The following is a 13,185-nucleotide window of genomic DNA, read 5'->3' as shown; positions in this document are numbered from 1 at the left end:
TTCTTCACGTTTACGAGTCCGATGCCTCCTCCTCTTTGTGGCAGCTTCAAGGTATCATAGCGGATTTTGAAGATGAGGCACTTACGAAATGTCCGAAAGTCGACTGTAGCCTTGACGCGATCTTGGCGGGCAACGGTAGTATGTGTACCAAGCGACTTATTTTCGGTGCTAAGTAGACGCTGTCATAATGTGCAGCAGGAACATATCTATGGCGCGCAGGGCATGTTGATGTACCAATAATCGACTCTGTCGCAGTAGCCGTCGATAATTATCCGCCATTGTACGCCGTATGTTTCCATGGAATACCACTCGCAAACCCTTGGTCATGGGCACCGCTGGTGGCAGTCCTCCGCACACTTCCATATATCGCGTCTTTCGTAGGTTGATGACACTACCCCCCCACCGCTCCAAAGTGCTGGATCCATTCCAGCCCCGCCGGCCGACTTTACCAAAAGAGCTACGTCGTCGGCGTGTGTGCCGCTTTGGAAAGAGGTGGTCTGTAGTTGGACGCCTTCAAGTCGTCGTCGGTGGCCGTGAAGTGCAGGTTCAAGAGCGACTGCAAATAAGATGGCCGAAAGGGGGCAACCTTGGCGCACTGGATCGTGAAAGTTTCGGAGCTAACACCGTTCACCAAGACTCTAGAGAGTACGTCGCGTCCACAAACTGGAGGGGGATTCCCATCCGTTCCATGATCCCTCGGAGGAACACATGGTCCACTCGGTCGAAAGCGTGATCGAAACTCACTGCTACGAGGGCTCTTCGTAATCGACATGCCGACATCAATGCCATGACACCCCTGTATGCCCTTAGCGCTGTGTGTATACTGCACTTCCCACCTAGACACGTTTGATGTAAATGTATTTTGTCCTTTATCGCCGATGGAAGGCGATCACGGAGGATACGTGCAAAAATTTTGTAGTCTCCATTCAATCAAGTCAAATTCCGGTAGCCTTGTGGTCTACGACCACCACTTCGTTTTGGAACTGGTGTATGATACCCTCTGTGAACTAGGGACCGATGACCGTTGCAGTCTGGTCCCTTTAATCCCCCAAACCAACCAACCAACCTCTGTGAACTCGGTAGGGACGTGTAAAGTAGGCGTTAAGAGTTCATTGTACATCAGTGCCCACGTCGGTCCCATCAAAGAAGCAAACGTGCGGTAGAACTCAAGATGGTGCCCATCCGGTCCAGGGGATTTGTTTAACGCACCACACTTTAGGGCAGCGTCCAGGTCATCTGCGGTGATTTCAGCCACAAGGCCGCCTACATGAGTGGGATGCTCGTCCGCTGGCATTTCGCGAAGGACGTCTGCCATTCCTACTCTGTCCAGCTGTCCTCATCGAAACTGCAGTAGTGATAAGCAAAAGCACGTTCGATATCCTTCTGTAACGTGGCCCTAGATCCATCGGCCATTTCGACATCCGGTATAAGAGTACGTCGCCGCTGCCTTCTTTCTCTCAGTATATAGTGGAATTACAGGCGTTCGTTGCGTAATCCGTCGAGCATCCTCGCATGTACTTTAACTCCTTCCATCTTCACTTCCGTAAGACGCAGCAGTGCTTCGATACGTTGGACAACCTGCTGACGGTCGGCAGACGGTGGTTCTTTCGTCAACTCACGTAGGGCTGTGAAATAAAATTCGGAGGTCGCCCGTTGCCAATGTGACTTATCTTGGCCATATCGCGTGTACGGTCTGCGTAAAGCCGGTTTGACGCAGCAGAGCCAACATTTAAGCGTTGAACCGTACGAACGTCGACGCCGTTGATATTGTCGCCATGTGACCTCAACCTCCCGTAAACAGTTTTCATCCTGCAGGTGGGTAACGTTAAGCTTCCATTGGCCCCTACTGCGCCATGTCTTCTGTCGTGGCAGAGCGATGGTGTAAATGTCAGCCTGGTGGTCTGTGAAGGCCGTAGGCCACACCTCGGCGTCAATCGCCGCCTTGCGTAGCCCACGTGACACATATACCCTGTATAGTCGACTAACTGAGTGACTTGTAAAGTAAGTATATCCGTGGCTGTCGCCGTGCGTCATTTCCCAAATGTCATGCAGTGCAAGATCCCGGACCAGCGTCGGTAACGCCGGACAAGGAACGAAAAAAATGTTCAAATGTGTGTGAAATCTTATGGGACATAACTGCTAAGGTCATCAGTCACTAAGCTTACACACTACTTAACCTAAATTATCCTAAGGACCAACACACACACCCATGCCCGAGGGAGGACTTGAACCTCCGCCGGGACCAGCCGCACAGTCTATGACTACAGCGCCTCAGACCGCTCGGCTAATCCCGCGCGGCGACAAGGAACGAAGTGTGGTCGTTGGTCCTCGGGCCTCAAAACGCAGTTGAAGTCGCCGCCGACAATATAATTCTCCTGACGTCCTGGAAACAGCGGCGACACTTCATCTGTGTAAACGGTCGTGCGTTCATGTCTCTTGGTCGAGCCAGACGGTGTGTAAACATTCACCAAAGGTACATCCACTACGATCAGGGCAACACCATGGTTTGATGGTAAGTATTCCACATCTTTCGCCACTATTCCTTCTTGTAACATTATGGCTGTACCACCGCTACCGTCTAGCCTGTGAAACGATAGACGTCATAACCGTAAAACTCAACTGGGGCATCGTTTTGTACTTCCTGCAGAAAAACTATGTCGACGTCCACTGCTCGCAGCGTATCTTTAAAGAGGTGCTAATACCATTGATGTTAACTGTACTAAATACGGTAGACGTGTAACATCTTATCGGTTGTGCACTGCTGGGAATTCACGCCTCTACTGATTGGCCGTCGAAGGCGCGTTCCTCCTGGACCGGGACCACACGACACGGCCTCATTGGCCGCCATGGGAAAGGTTCCCTCGAGACTTGTTGTCGGTGGGAGCCAATGATTGAACGTTGGCCTCTTGCATCCCATCAGTTTCTTCCTTTTCTTGTGGCCAATCTCCTAATGCACTGGTGAGGTCTCTTGCTGTTGACGGACGTTCATCTGCAGGTGGGACCTCATCGTATACATACATATTTGTATCCATCACGTCTCGTTGATGTGGCGGCTTCTCCACGGTTTGTAGCACCAACGCTGTGGATGTGACGTTTCCTGGCCTGGCGGTGGAAACGAATCTTGATCGTTCCCACTGTCTTGTTCATCGCCTCGGGTGTGGTGCTCGTCTTCTGTGGACAGCCGTCTCTTGTTTCGTTTCTTCGACCGCTGTTTTCGTGGTGGAGCTTCCACGTCTGCTGAGGGAAGCTGTTTATTGCGATCCTCTTGCGGATCCGCTTCCATATCTGAAGATGGGTTGGACTGGAGCGTGGTAGGACCGTGGCTCCGCAGCTGCTGTAGGGCGTCTGGCTGGTGGTGTAACAAGGTCATTTGTGCCGTCACTGACGTGGGATCTGGGGGTATACTCGCAGATTCTACGGGCAATGGCTTGTCATGCGCGTCGCCCAAGTCGTTCCGTAGCACTTCCACGTACGTAATAGGCAGCTACGTCATCTGCTGTGGCGGCTGCTGGGTGTCCCTAGGTAGCTGTACTAGACGTCGCTGAAGACAGTCAGTTCGGACATGGTCTTCCTGCCCGCAGCCAGAGCAGGTTTTCGGTTGACCATCGTATATAACGGTGGCTCGGCACCCACCTATTGTCACATAAGATGGTATTTGCTTCTGGAATTAAATTCCTATTTGGCGCACATCGTTGAGCAAGGGATACGTCTCGAAGCTGGTCCATTTCCCGCAGCATGATTAAGGACCGTGCCGTAAGGGCGACGTGCTGCGGTAACCACGTCCGCAGTTCGAATACGCGTATCGTTCTCACTCCGAGACTGGCATGATCAACAGAAACCACACCCACGTTCCCGTCGGCGTGGCAAAAGCTTTAACCTTCGGTGGATCGACGGATAAGTCTGTCGCACGCTGCCTTGTCTATGACTTTTACGCATACGATCTGGCCACTATTGATAGGTGAATTCCTATCAGCTCCCGGGGATCTAGTATTACCACTTCGCGCCTGAAACGTTCGATTTCGTGTGATTTTGGTCTTGTGTGTTGTGCATCGAACGTGAACTTGATAGTCGACTTTCAGTAAGAAAGACCCATCATGATCTGTAGTAATCAATACACTATGCGAAGCCTCACGGATGTAAACAGAGCTCGCGCTAAATGGGGCGCGGCCGGGGCGCTAGGCACGTCCGAGCCGCTGCAACGCCATCTGGGCAACCAAATCACGACTCACGCCGCGGCGTCACAGCTCTACTTCCGTCAGTCTCTCGTCTCCTACCTTCCAAACTACACAGAAGCTCTCCTACGGAACTTGCAGAACTAGCACTCCTGGAAGAAAGGATATTGCGGAGACATGACTTTGCCACAGCCTGGGGGATGTTTCCAGAATGAGATTTTCACTCTGCAGCGAAGTGTGCGCTGATATGAAACTTCCTGGCAGATGAAAACTGTGTGCCGGACCGAGACTCGAACTGGGTGTGGTGTCACCGCCAGACACCACACTTGCTAAGGGTAGCCTTTAAATCGGGCGCGGTCCGTTAGTATATGTCGGACCCGCGCGTCACCACTGTCAGTGATAGCAGACCGAGCGCCACCACACGGCAGGTCTAGAGAGACGTACTAGCACTCCCCCCAGTTGTACAGCCGACGTTCATAGCAATGGTTCACTGACAACTACGTTCTCATTTGCCGAGACGATAGTTAGCATAGCCTTCAGCTACATTTGCTACGACCTAGCAAGGGGCCGTATTCAATTGATAATTAATATTATGAAGCATGTTGAAAGGTGGCTACACTGAGTCACAGCGCCAGAGATTGCGCCAAAGAGTATTATTCAGCCGCCTCCACTGGCAGTGTTTGTTGAGATGTGGTAGTGGAGAGTTCTTATCGAGAAGTCGTGGTGGAGAGTGCTTATTGAGATGTAGCAGTGGTGAGTCGTTGTTGAGAAGTTCCCATGGAGAGTGCTTGTTCTGAACTTGTAGTATTGTTTTGATGGGCTAGACACCAGATGTTGTTGGATTAGGGATGCTGTAATGTGCTTTTCGTCAATATATATGAAGGTCAAAAAATTCCTTTTTTTTATTATTTCAGTGTCTTAAACAATAATGCCTCTTGGACACAGGTTCAGTCAACAAAGCATCTGGCTCGTGTTCTTGTATTAGACTGTATTTCTCGTTTCTATGTGTAATTATAGTATTTGTTTATATTTTTTTTATTACTTCAGTATAAATGGTATTTAAAATATCTTGTCGTATTGAGGAAGAACCGTGCCAGATGTGTACGTTTAATCACACGTCCACACACAGAACAGCGACACTTGTGCCTTGTTGTTTCGTAGCTTTCATAGTTGCTGGGGACTTAATTAATTAATTGTGTTAACGGAAGTTTTCTTTCGTTCTTTGTTGTTATTCTATGCAGTCAGATTGCGCACTATACCAGTCAGGGCCAACCGTTTACGAGACTGCGTAACCGGACAGACAGCTACTAAAAAATTAAAAAGTATTTGCATTCATTATATTTAATTAAGCCCCCATGCAATGTACCGTAACGAGAGATGTTCTACAATTGTGGATTAAAGTTAAGTATTACATCATCTACGTACTTTATTTACAATTCTCAAGATATTGTCCTGTTCCAGACCTCACGCCAGTCAGCGTGTAATTAAACGCGTGCATTTCGGCCTCCTCTAGAAACACAGTGTTGACTCTTCTGCCAACACTACACTGGGCACCTTTGCCTTTGCTCCACCATCTGAACTACCTCTTCTTTACTGACAATACAGTATTTCCACTCAAAGCTGTAGTTAGGTCAAGAATAAAGTGGACACACACAAACAGGTGATAATTACATATTACAATGTAACATAAGTAAAATATGCATCTGCTTGGTCTGAGTGGATGTTTTTAAAATTTTATCAAATGAAAGTGTTAACTCGTCTACACGGCGTTAAGTGCATCGTGAAAGTAATTTACCTTCACCTTTGTTACTTTTAATGTTCTTCTTTTGATTGTAAAGTACCTCATCTTTCCCGTAAATTTTCACAATTTCGACGATCGCGATAGCATTCTAATCTCTTACCTTTGTTTGATCATTTATCTTTTGTTTCATTTATACCACGTCATACCGATAAATTTTAACACTCTATTCTTCAGATACTAAACAATAGCTAGAATCCGAGGAGGTACAGATGGAGTCTGTCAACAACTCATTCACCATATAATGTGTAACACGCGTAATTTAAGCACAAAGTCATATCATTCTAATTAAGTTCAATATATCATGAAACAACACTTACCTTTCACATGGTCTTTTAATGCGGCTTCTCCCGTCATCGCTACATCAAAGTCCTTTGCGCAAATCTTACACTTTCCTCTGTGAAAGTCTTTTGATGCCACAATCAATTGCTTCTATTCACCTTGTCGCGGCCACATTTGGCTAAACGCACACTTTTCGGGTATTTTAATAACAGTTTTAAAAATACATCAGTTCTACAGTATTTCCACCAAACGCATTTTACAAGTAGGAAGAGCCGATAAATAACACACTGATACATTGCCACATATATTTTTATTGTCACAGATGTACTGTTTAGCAAAAGATTCTGCTCCCCTTGCCATTGCTGCAAACGTGTAATATCTCCCACTACCGGCATTGCAGTAATGAGTTTACACACAGCAAATGATGTCAGTTGCCAGTACTGTGTCTAATGGTAAGCGCCCCCCCCCCCCCTCCCCGCAGACCAACCCCTCGCCCTGTATACTACATGCCTGAGGCGGGGATAGCCTTATTCCTCTCGACCTACACACCACGCTGCTGAGGGACTCTCGTAACTGCTTTGGCCATCGACCCATTAACGCAATCTTCATTTTTACTCTACTGACTTCGACAAGGTAATAGATTTTTAAGTTTGAATATAATTGCCAAGACATAAATAAGGACTTACAAGGACCGTAATTAAAAAAGGAGAAAACAAGCACTTGTAAGGGCTTTTATCGCACAGTAGAAAAATTAGTTATTTTAAGTATATTTAAGAAAATTGGAAGCTTATTACCTGAAGTAATGAGATACAACTTAAAGTTTTTATATACTAAATGGTATCTGATCTTTAGGACACTTGATCTTCTTCTGTGCGAATGCACAAACAGTGCTCGAACTCTTACGGGAATCGGCAACGCGCCGTGAGTAATGAGTATAATGGGCGGGGGCACTACGAATGTAGTGAGGGACAATACGTTGAGAATGTTGGTTTCGCGGGAGGTGTGCCGGAGATAAATCCCTGCAGTCGCGGTATCCTCTGTGTCCTCGGTGGCTCAGATTTTGACGTATCTCAGCCGGCACGGTAGCTCAGCGTGTTCGGTCAGAGGGTTAGCTGCCCTCTGCAATAAAACGAACTTAAACGGATGTCTTATGATGTCCGCCCCCCCGCCCCGACCAGATACAACGAACGAAAAAAAAAATATATGGATAGAGCGTCTGCCATGTAAGCAGGAGATCCCGGGTTCGAGTCCCGGTCGGGGCACACATTTTCATCTGTCCCCGTTGACGTATGTCAACGCCTGTAAGCAGCTAAGGGTGTTCATTTCATTGTAAATTGAAGGTTTTTGTTAAGGACAACGATAGGCTCATAAGGTGTAAAGGAAAACTGTTAATGTTTCTAAGTATAACACGCAGAATAAGCGAATTTGTTTTTTGCCAAGAAGCGAAGGAACAAATAAGAAAATCTGAACCGTAATTGTGACCTGTAAAAAGGTATGACAAGCTGCAAAGTGAAAGTACTGTATGGGGCCTGAACGGAAAATGATGGGAAGCTATTTGACGAGTGTGAGTGCGTACCACGAATGTTTGGTGTAAGTTGCTAGTCACGAGCGAACTGTTTCGCCGACACTCAATGAACAAACGTTGTGCTTATCTGAACTGCACCCGATGAACAGGGCGATGCCGGCTGCCAATAGACTCTTTCGTAGAGGCATCATGTTACATATCTCGCCCGGGGATATGTCACTCACTCCGCAGCTAAACTCATTGTTTCGCCATTTGTACACATTGATGACAATCCTAACTACGTATCACATACTTGACTGTCGAGCTGACAGCAACGCAAGTAGCACTGTTGCAGATTTTCAAGTAACGTAAAGTGTCAATGAAAGTAACGTGAATGGATAACAAGGACGCTAATACGTGGTGCGTGTTATGAACGTGCGTGCATTAAGTTGGTTCAGACTGCGTTGTGTTGTACGGCAATCACAGAAATTGCGTGGTTAAACCACCACGAAAAGTAGTAAATAAAATAAAGTAAATAAACTTTAAGAACGGTCATGTCCCCTGACAGAAAACTTAACTAATCTCAAAAATAAATACGATAATCATTTTAACCGTATATCTGTAAACTAAGTGTAGGAAATGTCGTACATTTATGCCTAACATTTTTCTTTCAGCACAGCCATCGGCCTTGTGCTGAGGTATCACTGATTCTGCGGTGTAATTGTTCCATGATTCCTGTACCTGGTGAGCACCGGAGGTCTACCTGAATGACATCCTGGTGATCGTGTAATGCCATGTCTCAGTCCAGATAGACTAATGCTTGTCTTGGTCCAACTTCCTGTGCTCGCGTATCATGTCATTTCTGGAAACCCAGAATCTACTATGTAGGAATCAACATGGATTCCGGAAACAGCGATCGTGTGAGACCCAACTCGCATTATTTGTTCATGAGACCCAGAAAATATTAGATACAGGCTCCCAGGTAGATGCTATTTTTCTTGACTTCCGGAAGGCGTTCGATACAGTTCCGCACTGTCGCCTGATAAACAAAGTAAGAGCCTACGGAATATCAGACCAGCTGTGTGGCTGGATTGAAAAGTTTTTAGCAAACAGAACACAGCATGTTGTTATCAATGGAGAGACGTCTACAGACGTTAAAGTAACCTCTGGCGTGCCACAGGGGAGTGTTATGGGACCATTGCTTTTCACAATATATGTAAATGACTTAGTAGATAGTGTCGGAAGTTCCATGCGGCTTTTCGCGGATGATGCTGTAGTATACAGAGAAGTTGCAGCATTAGAAAATTGTAGCGAAATGCAGGAAGATCTGCAGCGGATAGGCACTTGGTGCAGGGAGTGGCAACTGACCCTTAACATAGACAAATGTAATGTATTGCGAATACATAGAAAGAAGGATCCTTTATTGTATGATTATATGATAGCGGAACAAACACTGGTAGCAGTTACTTCTGTAAAATATCTGGGAGTATGCGTGCGGAACGATTTGAAGTGGAATGATCATATAAAATTAATTGTTGGTAAGGCGGGTACCAGGTTGAGATTCATTGGGAGAGTGCTTAGAAAATGTAGTCCATCAACAAAGGAGGTGGCTTACAAAACACTCGTTCGACTTATACTTGAGTATTGCTCATCAGTGTGGGATCCGTACCAGATCGGTCTGACGGAGGAGATAGAGAAGATCCAAAGAAGAGCGGCGCGTTTCGTCGCAGGGTTATTTGGTAACCGTGATAGCGTTACGGAGATGTTTAATAAACTCAAGTGGCAGACTCTGCAAGAGAGGCGCTCTGCATCGCGGTGTAGCTTGCTCGCCAGGTTTCGAGAGGGTGCGTTTCTGGATGAGGTATCGAATATATTGCTTCCCCCTACTTATACCTCCCGAGGAGATCACGAATGTAAAATTAGAGAGGTTAGAGCGCGCACGGAGGCTTTCCGGCAGTCGTTCTTCCCGCGAACCATACGCGACTGGAACAGGAAAGGGAGGTAATGACAGTGGCACGTAAAGTGCCCTCCGCCACACACCGTTGGGTGGCTTGCGGAGTATCAATGTAGATGTAGATGTAGATGTAGATCATGCTGTGTCATTACTCGTCGTGCGTGATCTCTGCACTGACGATTGTTGGACGTGTAGGCAGTTACACGTGTACTGTGACTCAGAATGAGTGAAAAATCCCTAAAACAGAGGCTATTACTCTTTTTATTAACCGTTATTCTGTTACTAGTGAAATGATTGTGTGTTGAGAAAGATGTACACAGAAGAAAAGACAATGCAGCTCTAATGTGTGCAAAAGACAATACCCATACAATTAAAAAGCTACCATTTGTTATCTTTAAAGCCGGCCGCGGTGGCCGTGCGGTTCTAGGCGCTCCAGTCCGGAGCCGCGCTGCTGCTACGGTCGCAGGTTCGAATCCTGCCACGGGCATGGATGTGTGTGATGTCCTTAGGTTAGTTAGGTTTAAGTAGTTCTAAGTTCTAGGGGACTGATGACCACAGCAGTTGAGTCCCATAGTGCTCAGAGCCATTTGAACCATTTTTTTTGTTATCTTTAACCTTACATATATCTGGGTTGAAATACTGTACCATGTTTTGTGAAATAGACTATTGAATTGTTAGTGTTAATATGTGTTAGTTGGAAACGAGTATGTGCATTAAAGACAGTTAAGTACAACCAGCCGTTTACATGTTGAACGGCGTCGTCCATTTTGGCAGTAAACTATATTAACGGCATTCAAGGGGACCATGTACTACCTTACCCTTCTTTCAAAATTAGTTGCACTATCGGTTATTTCATAGGTGAAATAACGCTATGTTGTAACTATCTCGCCGTCTGTCTCTTCGTAGACACACAATGCGGTACGGATGTGCGGTATTTTCTCATGCCTGTACTTTTTATGGCAAAATATATACCCATACGTTAAAATGTAAACCAATGTTTACTAACATTTTTGTTTTTCTGCTCTTAACCGATTTTTATTTGTTTCAGAATTTATAAGAGGAGATGACGTGGTTGTCTAGACACGGTGATGCGATTGATCGGCCGCCACTATAGTCGCGTATATGCAAATTTACACCGTCGGTCAGAGCAGCTGCCTTCATTATCTTTTCATGATTTATGACATCCGATTACGATTTATTGAATGCATTTTTATGCATGCCAGCATTGGCAGTTCAACGTTTAATTACTGGTACACGGTCTAACATCACGCAGTTAATGACTTACCACGGAAACCACATACGCCGACCATTTGTTTTTCCTTGATTCAGGTTGTCGTGGTTATAATGAACTTTACTCTCTCAGAAACTCCTAGGGAAATCTTTTATTATAAGTCCGTCGGAAAGAAAATTTATTATCAGACGACGTGCCGCACTCAAAGAGATCCTCACCAGTGACGAGGCAGTTCTACACCAGCCATCAGTTAAGTTTAGTGGCTGGAGTTAGCTCAACGAAGTACTCTGAAGGCTACCTTCTGACGTACCAGTTGCAATTCACGGAGGACTGTGACCAGTAAACGAATGTCTGCAAATATTAAAACTGTGATACAGTATCATAGACCGGCAAGGAAGACCAAAGATAGTTAGGTATCATTGTATTAGGACGTCAACCGCCATTCATCATAGGGTGCTGAAAGATGAGTACCATATTGCAAATATTATTAACAAATGCTTTATCTTATTTGTTACTGTGTTTCTACATCATTGTTATAACGCACTTTGTTACAGCAAGTGACATCGTGCAACAACCAGCGTTAACGAACTGTGGTAGGGAAACATTAAGTGCACATCACCGATGGACATTTTTTGCTCAATGGTAGAGAAAGTACTCCTGCTTTAGAAATGAATGGAATGTACAAAATAACTTGCAGGTTTGGAAAATTGTAATTTGGTCAGTCTGGCAGGATAATACACACATCAAAAAACTCCTGAAGACGTTGACTGTGGATATTGTATCAGAGACACAGTCCCTTTGCCTGTTCAGAGATGTCACTAAACCCGCTCACAGATGTGAACAACCATGCATGAGCAGCGCCTATCAGACGGAGGGGGTCCGACAGCTGGTCAGTTGCAGTCTTTCTACCAGGAAGGAGATACACGGCTCGTGTTGTCTGTAATTTAACCATGACTAGACGGTCAATACCGCGGTTCGATCGCGTACGCATTCTTACTTTGTGCCAGCAAGAGCTCTCAACAAGTGAAGTGTCCAGGCGTTTCGCAGTGAACCAAAGCGATGTTGCTCGAACATAGAGGAGATACAGAGAGACAGGAACTGTCGATGACATGACTCACTAAAGCCGCCCAAGGGCTACTACTGCCGTGGATGACGGCAACCTACGGATTATGGCTCGGAGGAATGCCATCCTCCAACCGATAGTTCAACCATATCGACAGCATACTGGCGAGGCATTCGTCTTCGTGGACGACAATTCGCGTCCCCATCGTGCACATTTTGTGAATGACTTCCTTCAGGATAACGACGTCGATAGATTAGATTGGCCAGCATGTTCTCCAGACATGAAAACGCCTGGGATAGATTGAAAAGGGCTGTTTATGGACGACGTGACCCACCAACCACTCTGAGGGATCTACGCCGAATCACCGTTGAGGCGTGGGACAATGTGGACCAACAGTGCCTTGATGAACTTGTGGATAGTATGCCACGACGGATACAGGCATGCATCAGTGCAAGAGGACGTCCTACTGGGTATCTGAGGTACCGGTTTGTACAGAAATCTGGACTAGCATTTCTGAAGGTCTCGCTGTGTGGTGATACAACATGCAATGTGTGATTTTCAAGACTAATTAAAAGGGTGGAAATGATGTTTATGTTGATCTCTGTTCCAATTTTCTGTACAGGTTCCGGGACTCTCGGAACCGAGATGATGCCAAACTTTTGTTGTTGTGTGTATGTACTCACTTGAAAGAACGTCACTGATGTTGCAAGCTTAGGAAGAGAGACTCAGATTTTGCAGACCACCTTTTTGAAGACGGCCATAGTTACAAGATTAAACATAAAGTATTATATCACATAGAGAAGTGAAGCAAGATTAACTACCTCGAAGTAATGGAAATTAACAAATATAGGTCCCTCCCAAACTTAGACTGAGTGAACATACACAGTTCCCTTTCGCGCCACTTCTAACTGCAGGTACTTCCGATAATCTTATCCATGATGTATTAAAGATGTTTTAAATTACCCCTCTTATTCAAATACCCTATTTTCCTTTGTTTCAGTTCCTATAATTTGTCTTGTACTGTTAAAAATCTTTATTCTGTATAATCACAGCTGCTTTACTTACCAGATATTAACACTAGTTTACGTTACCTGTTTGTAACTTAGGACCTATTAACGAAGTTTTTATTCTTCAATTTACTTTTTTCTGTGAACAACTACTGTAGTCAGTATAGAGTCTAT

Source organism: Schistocerca piceifrons, chromosome 7 (genome assembly GCF_021461385.2).
Source record: "Schistocerca piceifrons isolate TAMUIC-IGC-003096 chromosome 7, iqSchPice1.1, whole genome shotgun sequence".
Classification (NCBI taxonomy): domain Eukaryota; kingdom Metazoa; phylum Arthropoda; class Insecta; order Orthoptera; family Acrididae; genus Schistocerca; species Schistocerca piceifrons.
This window is presented reverse-complemented; position numbering follows the sequence as displayed.